Consider the following 14,995-nt stretch of genomic DNA (forward strand, 5'->3'; position numbering starts at 1 on the left):
ATAAAAATAAAGTCCACAGAGAAAGGTACTCATTCGCCCAAAAATTTGAATATGCCAACTGCTGAGGCACTGAAGATGCAGCAAAGACAGAGCCGGACTGAAATCTTCTTTGCCAAGAAAGTTCTAAATTTGGCACTTGTACCTTTACTTTTATACCAGCACATCCTACACCTTCCTCAGATGTGTGATGCACATGTAAACCACCCAAAAGCTTTTGTATACTGGCAGGTGTCCAGTCCTTAAAAGGGCACATCCTACATGGCTATAATATAGCTGCTATATGCTGCTGCAATAGTGATCTAATGAACGTATATTGACATAAAACAAGACTTTTGTGGAAATCATAATTCAACACCGCAATGTTAAATGGTGCAAGATTAACCATGCCACTTTCACTGCTATCACTGATCTCCCTTCATAACATTTTTACTACAACCACCTCTCAAAGAATCTTGGCAGAGTGTTAGATCCTTCAGACTTGCTCTTCACAAAAAGAATCAAGTTAACAAGGTATGAGGACAACTTAAAGCAGCCTATACAGTATCCAGTGACCTCACTCCAGAAGCCAGATGCTCCATAGCCATCAGTGTACCCATTCCTAGCATTGAATATGAACAATCCCTTATTGTTGTAATTTTGGTTGCTAATACCCCATTATTACAAAATTACCAATAATAAAATACTATGATTCATTAACATAGTTAACAGTAGAGAATACCACTACTGCAATACAATAATGTTAGATGGGTTACAGTTTCAGCAAGAAATGAATGCTTAACACCCTTAATTACAAGCTCCTTTAAAGACCAAACTCTCTAATAGAGACTGTAATCATACTCTTAGAAATACATAGAGCATTCAGTTAAGCAGACTCTCTCAAAAATTAGCCACTATTGAAAAAGCCTTCTCTAAAATATGCCTTCTAATTATAAAACTCCTGGAAGAAATAAGACAAGTGAATGTTCTTACTAGTTTCAAAATGCAACTAAAAAGCTACCTGATAAAATAGCATGCGTTTAAGTGCTTCAGAGATATGGGCTAGAAAACCTCTATAAAGCAAGGAGCAGTTACATATTTCATCTGCTGTATTATCACTAAATAATAAAAAGATAAAAGTAATGCCAAAATTCATAGATACGGATCAATGCAGTTTTGTTTAGTTTTGTGGAGGAGAGGCAAACATTTGACAATATTAATAAAACACTGATAATCCAGAAGGAAGCAGAATGTAAGAAAATACGATTGTTACCAAAAATCAAGCTGTCAGTGTAATGTACAGTTGTGTACACTTACCATAAACGTAGATGTTCGATTGTATTCACTGTTGCAGTCATTACATTTGGGGTAATCTGCTGGCAGGTTGCCCTCAGTCAGCCTGATTAACAAAGACTTGGGTCCTGCGTCGGTTGCTGTCCCTTCTTCCATGATGTCAGTGGTATAAAACATACAGCCGACACCATTACATCAGTTTTTCTTGCCCCAGATGTCAGGTGCCCCCCAAAAGGGCAGCAAAATATATATAAATAATTTAAAACACAAAAATATACCTCCAATCAAAAGCAAATACACCAAAAAGGCTTTTAAGTATAGTAAAAGAAAGGAGAAGCATAGTAAGAGAATAAACAGGGGGTTGGAGGGAGGGTAACCAGGACTGCAACAGTGAATATACTTGAACATCTACATTTATGGTAAGTGTACACAACTGTACTATGTTCTTCATGTTTCACTGTTGCAGTCATTACATTTGGGTAGATTCCCAAAGCTATGTTTGGGAGGATGGATTTATACAGCATTAGGACCAGCTATTAGGCCCTGCAAAACAGCAGTGGCAAAGCCAGCTCTGGATTTAGAGAAAATTGGTAAATGATAGTGCTTGGTGAAAGTATGAACTGAACTCCAGGTAGCAGTTTCTAGAATATCCCTGGTAGGAACTCCTCTGGGAAAGGCTGCAGAAGTAGATGCAGCCCTGGTAGAATGGGATCTGATCCCCTGGGGGATAGGTTTTCCATGGTGCTTATAGCAGAAATTAATGCAATGGCTTATCAATCTGGAAATGGTTTGCTTTGAAATAGCCTTTCCCTCTGCCCCTGCAGCAAATGCTACCAGTAGTTGTTCAGATTTTCTTCTAGATTTAGTCCTGTCCAAGTAAAATCTAAGTTGTCTGTGTACATCCAATGAATGCAGAATCCACTCCCCCTTGTTCTCTGGATTGGGAAAGAAAGTTGGCAAATGAATGGCCTGATTAAGAGCCACACTGGATACCACCTTGGACATGAAGGATGGATTGGTCCTGAGTTGCACCCTGTCTGCATGAAAGATGATGAAAGGCTTGACTGCCATAACGGCCTGTAATTCAGAAATCCTTCTAGCCTAAGTGATTGCTAAAAGGAAGGCTGTTTTCCAGGAAATAAATTTTAAGTCTGCAGTAGCAGCTGGCTCGAAAAAAGGTAGAGTGAGTTTCTCCAATACAAAGTTAAGGTCCCAGGCAGGGGTTGGAGCTCTCCTGGGTGGCCTCAAGTTTTTAGCTCCTCTGAGATACTGCTTTAGCAGAGGAGGAGGAAGAGGGGGCTGTGTTGTAATGAGCTGAAATGGCTGAGGCATGGATTTTTATGGAAGAAAAAGACAGGCCCTTGTGAAGCATTTCAATTAAGTATTGCAAAATCTGAGGTAAATTGGGCACGGCTGTGCTCATCCCTTGAGATTGATTCCAGGCACAGAATCTTTTCCATTTGTCAGCATAACATTTTCTAGTACTAGGTCTTCTCACCTCCAAAATGACATCCATCACAGGTTTGCTGAGGGATGCTAAGGGGGAATTTAAGTGATTAGCCAAGCTACAAGATTCAATGTTTGGAGCTGAGGGTGCAGAATTTGGTTGTTCTGCTGAGACAGTAAGGAAGGTGTCTGAGGCAGGTGCCATGGAGAAATTTGTGACAGACTGCATAGGAGTGGGTATTAGTGTTGGCAAGGCCAGTCTGGAGCAATCAAAATCATTTTTGGTTTGTCCTGTTTGACTTTTTGTAGAGGCAGAGGGGAAAAGGCATAGACTGATAGGTTTTCCCAGCTGAAGGACAGAGCATCCACTTTCTAGGCTTTTTTTGTGAGGAGTTCTTGTGCAAAATTTGTCCAACTGGTAGTTCTGGGGTGAGGCAAAAAGATCTATGTCTGGGCTCCCCCACTTGCGTGTCAACATGTTGAAAATCCGTGGTTCCAGTTTCCATTCGTGTGGGTCCATGAGATTTCTGCTTAGTTCGTCTGCCAAAATATTCAGCTTTCCTGGCAGGAATTGAGCTTGTAGTTGCACTTGATAGCTGAAACAATGCCATGGGTAGTCTGCAGAGGGGGTAGGAATGTGTACCCCCCCCTGCTTGTTTATGTACCACATAACTGTGGTATTGTCCGTCTTTACCATTAGTTGTCCTGGATGAAGGTAGTCCTTGAAGGCTGTCAGTGCATTCTGTACAGCTAGCATTTCTTTTTGATTGGTATGAAGGTGCATTTGATTTGGGCTCCATTTGCCCTGAATGCACTTCCCTGCCAGATGAGCCCCCCCATGCATAGTCTGATGCGTCTGTAGTTAGGGTTTGGGCGGCAGGGGGTGGTGTGAACTCTAGTTGCAGGCAAGGTATGATAGGAATCATTGTTTCCAGGCTGAGACAATGTTGACTCCATAAACTTTTTAAGTACCACTGAAGTTTCCTCATATGCAGTCTTGCATATGGAATTAGAAGAATACAGGAGGCCATGAACCCCAAGGTTTACAGTATTTGTCTTGCAGATAGCAGGGTTTTTGTGGCCACCTGTTTGAAGTAAGTCACCAATTGAATTTGCTTTTCTGGCATAAGGAAAGCCATCTGGGCAGTTGTATTCAAGCTTGCACCCAGGAATGTAATTTTTTGAGAGGGTACTAGCTGTGATTTATTTTTGTTTATGGTGTACCCTAAACAAGTTAGAACCCTTTTTACAAACTCCAGATGTTTTAGAAAAATGGACTTGTTTTCTGCCTGAATTAGACAATCATCCAGGTATGGATATATTTAAATATTTCTTTACCTGCAAAATGCAATTACTGGAGCCAGGCACTTTGTAAATACCCTGGGCACAGTAAATAAGCCAAAGGGCAGTGCAGAGAACTGATAATGCAAGTAGCCTGCTTTGAAGCGGAGGTATCTTCTGCAAGATTCCCTGATTGGGATATGCTGGAAAGCCTCTTTTAAATCTAGAGTTGCCAACCTGGCATCTTTGCCTAGCATAGGAAGTAACTGGTGAAGAGTCAGCAACTTGAATTTTGGAATGTCCAGAAAAGTGTTTAGAGTAGACAGGTCCAGAATTGGACGCCATGATTTGTCTTTTCTGGGTACCAGGAAAAGTCTGGAATAGAAACCTTGTCCCTTTTCCTCTTCTGGTACTGGCTGAATTGCCCCCGTGTTTAGGAGGGAAAGTACTTGTTTCTGAGCCTCTGCCCACTGATTTGGGGGCAGGTCTGGTCATCCGTTTGGAGTTGGCAATGTGTGGAAATGAAATCTGTATCCCTGGGACACTATATTTAAAACCCATTTGTCCTGGGTTATAAGTTGCCAGTTTTTTGCATGAAGAGCCAGTTTTCCCAACTTGTTCAGCTGAATGCAATAAATCCTGTAGATCCTTATTTTCCACACAGTCAGAAATCAACAATTTTCTGTTTAAGCAGTCCCATGATATGCTGTTGATATTTTAGCATATGGAATTGACAGTTTAAAGCCCTGATTGCCAAGGTTGCAGAAGTATAAACCTTTATACCCAATCTATCCAGCCCCCTGGAGCCTCTATCAAAAGGAGTAGGATGTTTAGCAGTAGAAGCCTTAATGCCCTTGGACCCCACAACAGGATTTTTGAAAAGGAATTTGTGGGAGTCAGGAACCCTGTAGTATCCGTCTGGAGCCGGAGGTAGGGAATCAGGGCCCATATTGGATTCTGAAAACACATCAACAATGTCTAGTACAGGAGGTATAGCCAAAGGCCTATGCTGAGGAAGAAGAAGGAAACCCCTAAGCCTCGTTTTGGATTCAGAAAAATCCTGACTTTCCCAGTGGAAATGCTCCCTTAAGGTATGTAAAGTTTCCCCAAAAGAAAACTCCTCAGGGGGAGTAGCAGAAGGAATGAAATCCTCTGCATCAGAGTCCTCATAAGTAGGTATGGACAAATCCTGTTCATTAGAAGAGTCAGAAGAAACAGTCGTGTTCAGAAGATTCATAGTCAAGTTCAGCCCTATGCCTCTTAGAAGGGGGGGGGGTGACTACCCCTGATTAGAGTAATTAAATCTTCAGCCATTTTGATCATTTGTTTTTTAGGCATAGGGGCCTGATTATTTGGCCTGGACGTTGATTGTTTTTTAGACATAGATCGAGATTTTGGCCTTAAAATTGAAGGTGGTGTCGGTTTAATATACAAATATGTAGGGCTGAATACACCCTCAGAAGACGGTGCCTGGACAGCAGCTCCAGACCCATCCAAGGTAGAGACATCCATGAGTTCCATAGGTGAAGTATCTTGTGGCATAACGGACTCCGAATGGGTCTAAGTAGAGGCCTGCGAATCAGAAGTAGCGGGTATCAGGGGCAGCGAAAGCGCCTCACTGAGTACCGGCGAACTGACGACTGGCTTAGGAGAAGTGTCGGCGGCAGTTTTGGACTTCAACGGCCTGTCTCTGTCTTTTTCTTTGCGTTTTTTCAGTATTCCGGTAGTTGGATGGCTAACCGACATAATTTCTGGATAATTAAACCGAGAACCGAAATATTTAGAAGCAAAAATGTACCAACGACGGATAGTGCGCTGATTAAATGAAGCACAAAACCGACAGCAAGGTACGTCGTGGTCAGGGCCTAGGCAAGGAATACAGTACAAATGGAAATCCTTATGGGGTATTTGCTTCCCACGAGTAATACAATTATTAACTTTTACTGATATTGGTAAGGAGCAAGAAAAAGTTTCCCCAATGGGGTACTTAGCTTTTATTTGAAGACTTCGGTTCTGAAACTCGAAAATGAAAATTTCAGGAGTCGGCCGACCGGCACTTGCAAACTGCTTCTGCTTTGGGCACCGCACAGCAAGAAAGACTGATGTAATGGCGTCGGCTGCATGTTTTATACCCCTGACGAGAGTGAAAATGTGCATTGCTTTATTAGAATTACTTTTGGAGAATACTTATTTTGTCTTTAATAAAAAATATTATGGACAATTAAAAGGAGTGGCAATGGGGGCGACTGTTGCCCCTGTGTACGCTGGTATAGTCATGGGTTGGTGAGAAAGAGAAATTTTGCTCACTTTCGGATTTTTTTCAGAAGTATTTTTCTATTGTAAATTTATAGAAGATTTACTTTTTATTATTAAAGGCCTTATTAGTCAACATGACATACTTTTGCGAGATTTAAATGCCAGTAACAATTTTTTGTCTTTTACATTAGGAGAGGTTGGACATAAAGTCAATTATTTAGATGTAGAATTAATTTGGAATAAGGTGGATATGAAGAACACGTACGTCAATAATTATTTGCACTATCAAAGCAATCAGCCTGTTTTTATGAAATATAAAATTCCAAAAGGACAATATATTAGAGCGTCTTGGATGGTGAGTAATGAGTTTGACTTCGAGGAAGTCAATTTTATAATAGAGTTATTTGTAAATTGAGGCTATCCCAAAGATTTTTTTTAGAGAATATAGCCTTGAATATTAAGAATAGAAGTGCTTTGGATTTTCTGCCTACTTTACATAAAGGATTAGTGGTAAATAATAATAATATTCCACCTGTAAATTCAAGAACTTTTGTGCCCAGATGTGTTACTGATATGAAAGTGGATGGTTCAAAAATTAAGTCATTTATTAGTAATAATTAGAAGATTGTTTCTGGCAATAGTGATTTAAACAGTTTTAGGGAAGCACCTTGTTTTGTTCATAGAAAGGGTAATAACAATATTAAAGGTATGTTGGAGAGGAATGACACTAAGATTTGCCTTCCAATCACAAACAGACCTAAAGGTATGTACAAGTGTTATAGTTGTAACACTTGTAGATATGTTCATGAAGGGGTATATATTAGTCTCAGTCATTTGAAATATACCATCAATATTCCTGGTAGATTTAATTGTAATACCTCGAATATAGTGTACATTGCGTTATGTTCTGGCTGTCCACCCTTTTATGTAGGCATGACTACCAGGAATTTAATCATATTAAAGAACATTATTATGCTATCAGAACTAAAGATAAGAATAATGTGTTATACAGACACTTGTGCAGCTGCAGTTTCTATAAGAAGTTTACTTTTACTGTTTTAGAACATACAGATAAAGATCTGAGAGGGGGTAATTTGGAAGGAGGGAAACTCTATGGCAACTTAAATTAGGGGCAGACAGCCCTCCACAGTTAAATGAAATTGTTAATATTAAGCCCCTATTAAGTTAATAATAATTGGACCCCTATTCTTCTCTATTTTCACCAATAATCTAGCCTCTGTCACCAAACATGGCACACTCATACAATACGCAGATGACTCAATCATCTGCCCAGCCCAGTCCCTACCCAAACTGCAAAACATCACACAGGAAGCCTTTTCCTCTGTTGAAACTTGGTTATCCGATGCCCAATTAATACTCAACCCAAAGAAAACTAAACTACTCATCTTCCAACCCACCAAGCATACTCAAAACAACTCTCACTTTAACATCACAGCAAAAGACACCACCACTATACACCCAACAGAACACACCAAATTGCTAGGAGTGGAAATAGACAAACTAAAATCTGACATTCACATATCCATGACCATAAAGAAAGTTCACAAAAAACTAGGAGCATTATACAGAAATAAGCAACTGCTCACCAAAGCAGCAAAGATTTCAGTAGCAAATTCCTACCTTATCTCCTCCCTACTTTATGCCTCTCCAATATATACCAACCTAAGGCAATGCAATCTAAACAAGCTAGAGACCTGCCTACAATAAAATCGCCAAATTCGCCACAGGGGCATCCTACCGTAGTCACCACCATCTCTCACTTGCTTTACTGGGCTGGCTTGAACTCCCTCACCTCCTTCAATGCTATCAACTCACACTCGCCCACAAACTAGTAAACCATCCACTAAATGTCCCATCCCTCCAGAATCTACTTCAACCCCATCGCACCACCAGACCACTAAGATCCAGCAACAAAAATCCCTTGCAGGTCACTAAAGCCAATAACTCTGCTGGTGAAGCACTATTCTCTTGCGCCATAGCCAAATTATGGAACTCCCTCCCACCCACAATTACCTCCGTACCATCATGCACCCACTTCAAAACTTTACTAAATGTGCACCTAAAAACATGTTGGCTATGCCCTTGCAACTCCCACTCTAATATCACCCACCCCATCCACCCACTACCTTTCTTTCCACCCCACTAACTACCTTGATTATAGCAAGCTCAGATGCTCATAAGCCTACTTATTATACAGCAGGAACTTCTTATTGTAACAATTAATGTCTGTTATGTACTTTGCAGATGAAAAAGATTCTAGTTGTCTACTGATGTACTATGCTCTTCATCTGTAACTATGTTTGTAATTAATTGCTATGTTAATCAAATTGTTAATTGCTATGTAAATCCAATGTAACTACTGTCTGTACATTTTAACTGTGGAGCTTTTCTCCCCGGGCCTCTGCTGAAAATGGACCTATATCCAGTCGGACACTAAAGTCAACAAATGTAAATAAATAAATAAATAAAATAAGTTTTTTTAATTGATAAACTTATTTAAAAAGTTGTTAGCATAGTAAGTATTTAACAAATTGATTGATTAATTACTTAATTAGTTGATTATGTTAATTGTAAGGGATTGGTTTGGGTGTATATATTTGAGTGTAGTATGACAGTTTTCTACTTCTGATGAAGTCTATGTGACGAAAGTGTTAATTAAAAGTGTTTATGCCAAATTCCTGTGGTTTGTTCATCTTTCATTGCCTTCAGTGTTTTGGTGCAAAATACCATTGTTATTGGTGGGTCTTGATGCAGAGAAAGTATTTGACAGAGTAAGCTGAGATAGAAGCATTTGCACTTCCTGAAAAAATGTAAGGTTGATTAGGAGGATATATGAGGGATCAGAGGTGAAAATTAAAGTGGGTGGGGTCCTTTCTGATAATTTCTGCTTGAGCAGAGGAATCAGGCAGGGGTGTCCTCTTTCCCCTTTGATACTTGCATTATATTTAGAACAGATGGCAAAGAAAATAAGGGACTCAGAAATTCAAGGATATAATTGATATGGTAGTCAAGAAAAGATGGCTCTATTTGCAGAGGATATTATTTTATGCCTGATAAAGCCAGAAAGAGACATTACAGTATTGTGGAACATTTTCAGACAGTTTCATATCTTTTCGGGATACATTAATGAAGCGAAAACAAAGGTGATAGCAGTACATTATGTACCTACACACAAATTGGTTCAGAAATATCCGCACTTATGGGGACAGGATAAAATGAAGCATTTAGGAGTATGGATTAAAAATGATTCTGGTATGGCAGCTAAGGATATGTGGGAAGAAATTAAACAAAAGGCAACACAAAAACTGATAAAATGGAAACTTTGTTATAAAGATACGGATAAGTAAGACACAAAGCAGTCAAAATGTTTTTAGTCCCTTTAGTGTTATATACAGATCAGGCATATTTTTATCAACCAGAGGAGAAGTTGTGGATAGCAACTAATAAAGAGCTGAAGGACTTTATCTGGGAGGGGAAGATGACAAGAGTCAAGTGGGATAAGATGATTCTTCCAGTAGAACTGGACTGATTGGGATTACCCAATTTGGAAGGGTATTTCACAGCTACACAGTTAAGGCTCCTATACACAGCACAAGAAGAAAACTATAATTCAAAGTGGAAATGGATGATGTTGAACCAGGGGCATAAGCTCAGGAAACAAGGAGAGACTGGTATTTTGGATGCAGGCCTTTAAAGAGAATAACAATAATCATACAGAATATTATATCCATAAAGTAGCAGAAAGTGTTCTAAGAACTAAGCCAACAGGGGAATGAAGAAAGGGGGTTCTACTGATAGGGATGACTACAATTAGGGATAAAGACAACAGGCAAGAGGGAGCTGGAATTTACTGAAGAAAACTGGTAAAGGAACCAAGGTATTGAGAGTAAATAATTACAGAGGGAAAGGCAACAGAATAAGAAGAGGCCAAGAATTTATTTGGACTACAAGTTAGAGATTGCCTTTTATTTGATATTAGAGGCAAAGAGGAAGAAATAGGAGGGGAGTCCTAAAGGAAAGACCAGCACTGGTAAGAGTTTTTAGTAGAATCCAGATCAGAAACTGTCATTAAAAAAGGGTATAATAACTAGAGCATACAAAATATTGCATGATAACTATACGAATCAATCAGAAGAGGTTAGAAAGGACTGGGAAGATGTTGGATAAGCAATTAACAAAGAAATAATGGGAGGATAAATGTATGTCTCCCAAATATACAACAAAATCTAGATGATTTACGATTTTTGCTTGGCAATGTTTATATAGATATTTTTATACCCAAAGTAGACTCCAGAGAATTTTTCCTTAGGTAAACAGCAAATGTTGGAGGTCTGATGGGGAAAAAAGAGGTAATTGTCAACATATTTTCTAGGAGTGGGGAGGGCTGGTGCACCAAGGATTCCCTGCGGGATGCACTGTCGGAGATGCTAGTTGGGCAGATTGGTGTTCATAGGTAGGTACTAGGCTATCTGCCCAAAGGCATTTATAAGCCTAGCCGGAATGTGTTGGCTTTTGCCGCCCCCTTAGATTAGTTTCCTGTGTCTCTGTCCAGCAGAGCCATTGAAGTGATCCCTGGGATAAGCTTTCTGCTTCCCATCCACTTGTCAAGGTTTCTTTTGAAGAGGGTTAGCGAGGAGCTCTGCCTAATGTAGACTGGAATCTTATTCCAGAGCATGGGAAGTCTCTAGGACAGGAATCTATCCCTCCAGCACATCCTATTTATTGTTTTGGTGAGGTTTAGATCACTGGAGCATGTGGCTCGAGGGGATATGGTTTTCTTTAGGTGGAGCATGTCCATCAATTCTGGGTTGGACATGGCCTTGCATGTCAAGCAGAGATCACCTCTGAGTAGGCGGTATGTAACCGACTACAGCTGGAGTTTCTTCAGTCGAGCTGCATAGAGCATCTGCATGAGGCCAGTAATCCTCTTGGTGAGGTACTTCTGTGGTCTTTCCAGTTGTTGCAGGTGTCTTGTAAGATGCATCCCAAATGGGGCACTGTACTCTATGATAGGTCTGATGACTGATGCATAGAGGGGCCCAATGACCTCTTTCGATCTGGATGCAAACCTTTTTATGATTAGGTGGGCCACATAGAAGGATTTTCTAACCACTTTGGCAATGTGATCATCAAAAGAGAGGTTACTATCTACTTGGATCCCCAGATCCCTTATTACGTCTTCCGTATTTAGGGGGCTACCACCTATGTGATAGTTTGTGAGTACTTTGTTTTTTCCAAAGGGGATGACTATGCACTTTTTGGCATTTAGCTTGAGGCCATGGTTTTGACACCAGGTATCTGTCTCAGTGAGACCCTTTTGGAGGATGTCTGTGTCAACCGGAGAGTCAATTACTGCCCCTAGTTTGCAGTCGTCTGCGAACTTGGTCAGCTACAGTCCTCCTGTGCTTACCTGTACCTCTGAGAAGTATATGCCGAACAGGAGGGGTCCTAGGACTGAGCCCTGGGGAACGCCACTTGTAACTGGTTTAGAGTCAGACCTAGCTCCCGAGACTCTTAACATGTGGGTTTCTGTCCGTGAGCCAGTTGGCAACCTATCATGTGATGTAGGGGTTTATTTTCAGGCTGGTGAGCTTGTCTATAATACCTGAGTGGGGAATGGTGTCGAAGGCCTTTGCGAGGTCTAGGTAGGCTGTGTGGACCACCTTTCCCTCGTCTATAGCCTTAGTAACTGTCTCAAAGAAGTCCACCAGGTTTAGGAGGCATGAACTGCCCTTAAAGCCGAAGTGGGTAGGGTTCAGTGTTTGGAGGTTCTCAGTGTCTCTGTTAATGAGATCCACAATGATGCACTCCATAGCTTTGCAGACCAAGCTAGTCAGGCTTATAGGGTGATCGTTCCTGGGGTCTGCTGTGGCTCCACCTTTGTGGAGTGGAATAACCATTGCTGTGCGCCACTCTGTGGGCACATATCCTGTGGAGAGGGCTGAATTTAAACAGTGTGTTTAGATGAGGGGTTAAGTTCATTTTTGAGCTCATGTAGGACGCAGACTGGGACACCGTCAGGTCCCATTGATGCTGTGTTTTTGACTTTGGAGAGGGCTGTTTTAACCTGAGTGTCTGTGATTTCAGAGGCACTACATAGTTATGGGCCGTTTTGGAGGTGAGAGGGGGGGGGTGAAGTTTGCACTGAACCTGTCTGCCAGGATGTTGGCTATATCGGTCGGTTCAATGTATTTTGTGCCATTCTGCCCCAACTCTGAGCAGATCTGAGAATTTCCACTTAGATTCTTGACAGAGCTAAAGAATGCCTTGTGGTTATCTTTGGAGTCCATGGCAATTTTTCTTTCGAATCTAGCCTAGGATGATTTTATGAGGGAACATAGTTTCTTGCTGATACTGATCAGGGATGTCTTCCCTTCTTGAGATTTTACTCTTTTCTGTACTAGTTTCCTCCTTCTATTGTATAACTTGTTTATGGCGGGGGTCCACCAGACTGGTTTCCTTTTCTTGGAGGAGTGAGTCTTGGTTTTGGTTGGGATAGCACAATCCATGCATTCTTGTAGGTGCCCACAGAGTGCGTTGGTAAAGGATTTTGCAGCTTGTTCAGCGTTATCCTTTAGCATGGGGGCTTTGAAATTTCCCACCTTGGTCTTAAGTAACATGAAGCTTTTGAAAAGTTTTTCATGGTGGTTTTGTTTGACAGGGGGTGGTGGCGGAATGCGGATATCCAGAGTGATTAGTTTATGGTCAGATCTAATCAACGAGGGGTTGACGTCCGGTGTGGAACACCGGTCGCCCATGTTGGTGATGACCAGGTCCAATATGTTGTCACCTCTGGTGGGGGTGTTGACCACTTGATCCAGGGCATTTGAGTTTATAAATTCTAGGAAATGTTGGGCAAGGAGTTTGTACTTGAGTAGTTCTCCCAGTTAATGTTTGGGTAATTGAAATCACCCAATATCAAGGTGTTTTGGTAGGACCTTTATGTTTCCCAGTGTTTCCAGGAATGCGGAGTGGGGGTCCTGGGACATGGTAGGTGATCTGTAGAAAGCTATAATTTGAATAGCAGTTTTGCCCATTGTTAGTTGCATGTGGACAATCTCTGAAGCATCGTGCTGTGCCACTAACCTGGAGGTGTGGGTATCCTTGATGAATATGGATACTCCCCCGCCTTTTGTATTTCAGTCTGGGTTTTGTGGCCAAAATGCATGGTACGAGTTGTAGCCTGGTAGTGCTGGGGTGCTCTCTGGAGCCTTAAACCAGGTTTCTGTTTCTGCACATATATCGATTTTCTCCATATGGAGGAGTGCCTCGAGTGCATGCATTGTGAGGTTTGGACTTCTGGCATTGAGTAGCATTACCCTCAGTTTTTGTTATTTGTGCTATTTACGGCGGTGGGTTTGTCTTTTGAGCCTTGCCTAAAAAAGGCACTATGGGAGTGGCAAGGGTCTTGGCCAGTATTCGAAAGCCTAAGGGTGACAGGTGCAAACCGTCTCTAGCAAAGCAGAGTGGCTTGTCGAGCATGTCATCCCAGGCTGACAAGACACTGGATCCCCTTTGTATGATACCAAAAGCTTAGCCAATTGTTGAAATTGATAATTTTTTCTATACCGTGGTATAATTATTGGTGAGGGCAGGATGCTACTCAGGGTCAGGGTCATACCGGCTTGAGCTACGTGATCAGAGAGCTCCTCCATGTCTCTTTTCATGTAGTCCATGGAGGTATGGCTCAGATCATTCCCATTAACATGGACAATGAGAGAGTCATATTTGTACTTGTTCTGGAGTGACCTGAGTGCTTGTGTTATGTGGCGGATCCTGGCACCTGACAGGCAGCTAATAGTAATCTTCTCCTTGTTCAGCCTAGTGAGTGGGGCGTCAGTGTGCGTGACTATAGAGTCACCTATTACTAGTGTGTTGAGTATGTTATTTTGCCTTAAGGGTTGTGATTGCGTGGCACACTGGTTTTGTGAAGTATGTGTTTCATGGTTTGTATTGGGGGGGGGAGGGGGAGGTTGCTTGGATGTCTGCTTTGGAGGTCTCTGTTGCTTTTGCAGATTTTTATTAAAGCCTCCGAATATGTTTTCGTGTATTTGTGTGTTTTTTGCCGGTGCTGGTTTCATAGGTTTATGTGAGACTGGTGGTGTGATGCAAGTAATTCCCTTCTCCTCTTGACTGCCTGGTCCAGTCTTGGGTTGAGAGAACTTAGCCTCCAGTTTGGCTGCATAATTGCATCTCTCGCATGTATTAGTGTTTCTCTGGTCAGTACTAGTTTGACGAGGAAGATGATTTTTTCTGAACTATGATACAGAATTGGAATTGCCTAGACATGGTAAGGCCTTGTTGTGTCTAATTACACTGGCTGCCAAAAAGCAATTACTAAAAATGGAAAACAAAATCTAAACCAACTATATTAGAAACAGTGAATATAGTTTGTTTGTTTGTGTCTTTCGGCTTTTCCCGGTTAGGGGTCGCCACAGCGGAACTCCGGTCCGCTAATGACTGGCAGTAGATTTTTACGTGCTGGCTTGCCGGGCCTAACGCAAAACCTTCAATGAAGGAACGCCCATTCACGCATGTCACCATACAGAAGACAATCTGAGAATCGAACGGGCAACGTCTAACTGTGAGGCGACAACGCTACCACAGCACCACCACCGCAGTTAGAAACAGTAAATATAGTAACAGAGATAAAACAACTGAAACTGAGATTTTTAAAAAAGGGTAGTAGCAAACTTCATAGGAAAAAAATGGAAATTGTGGG

General features: G+C 41.4%; 1 protein-coding gene across 1 annotated transcript in view; it reads right to left on the reverse strand.

The window, feature by feature from the left end:
- PPT1 (palmitoyl-protein thioesterase 1) overlaps positions 1 to 14,995 on the reverse strand; it is a 602,088-nt gene that overhangs the window by 473,085 nt on the left and 114,008 nt on the right. The gene's annotated exons all lie outside the window — the stretch shown is intronic.

This window comes from Protopterus annectens, chromosome 1.part1 (assembly GCF_019279795.1).
Source record: "Protopterus annectens isolate FY-2018-M chromosome 1.part1, PAN1.0, whole genome shotgun sequence".
Taxonomy (NCBI): domain Eukaryota; kingdom Metazoa; phylum Chordata; order Ceratodontiformes; family Protopteridae; genus Protopterus; species Protopterus annectens.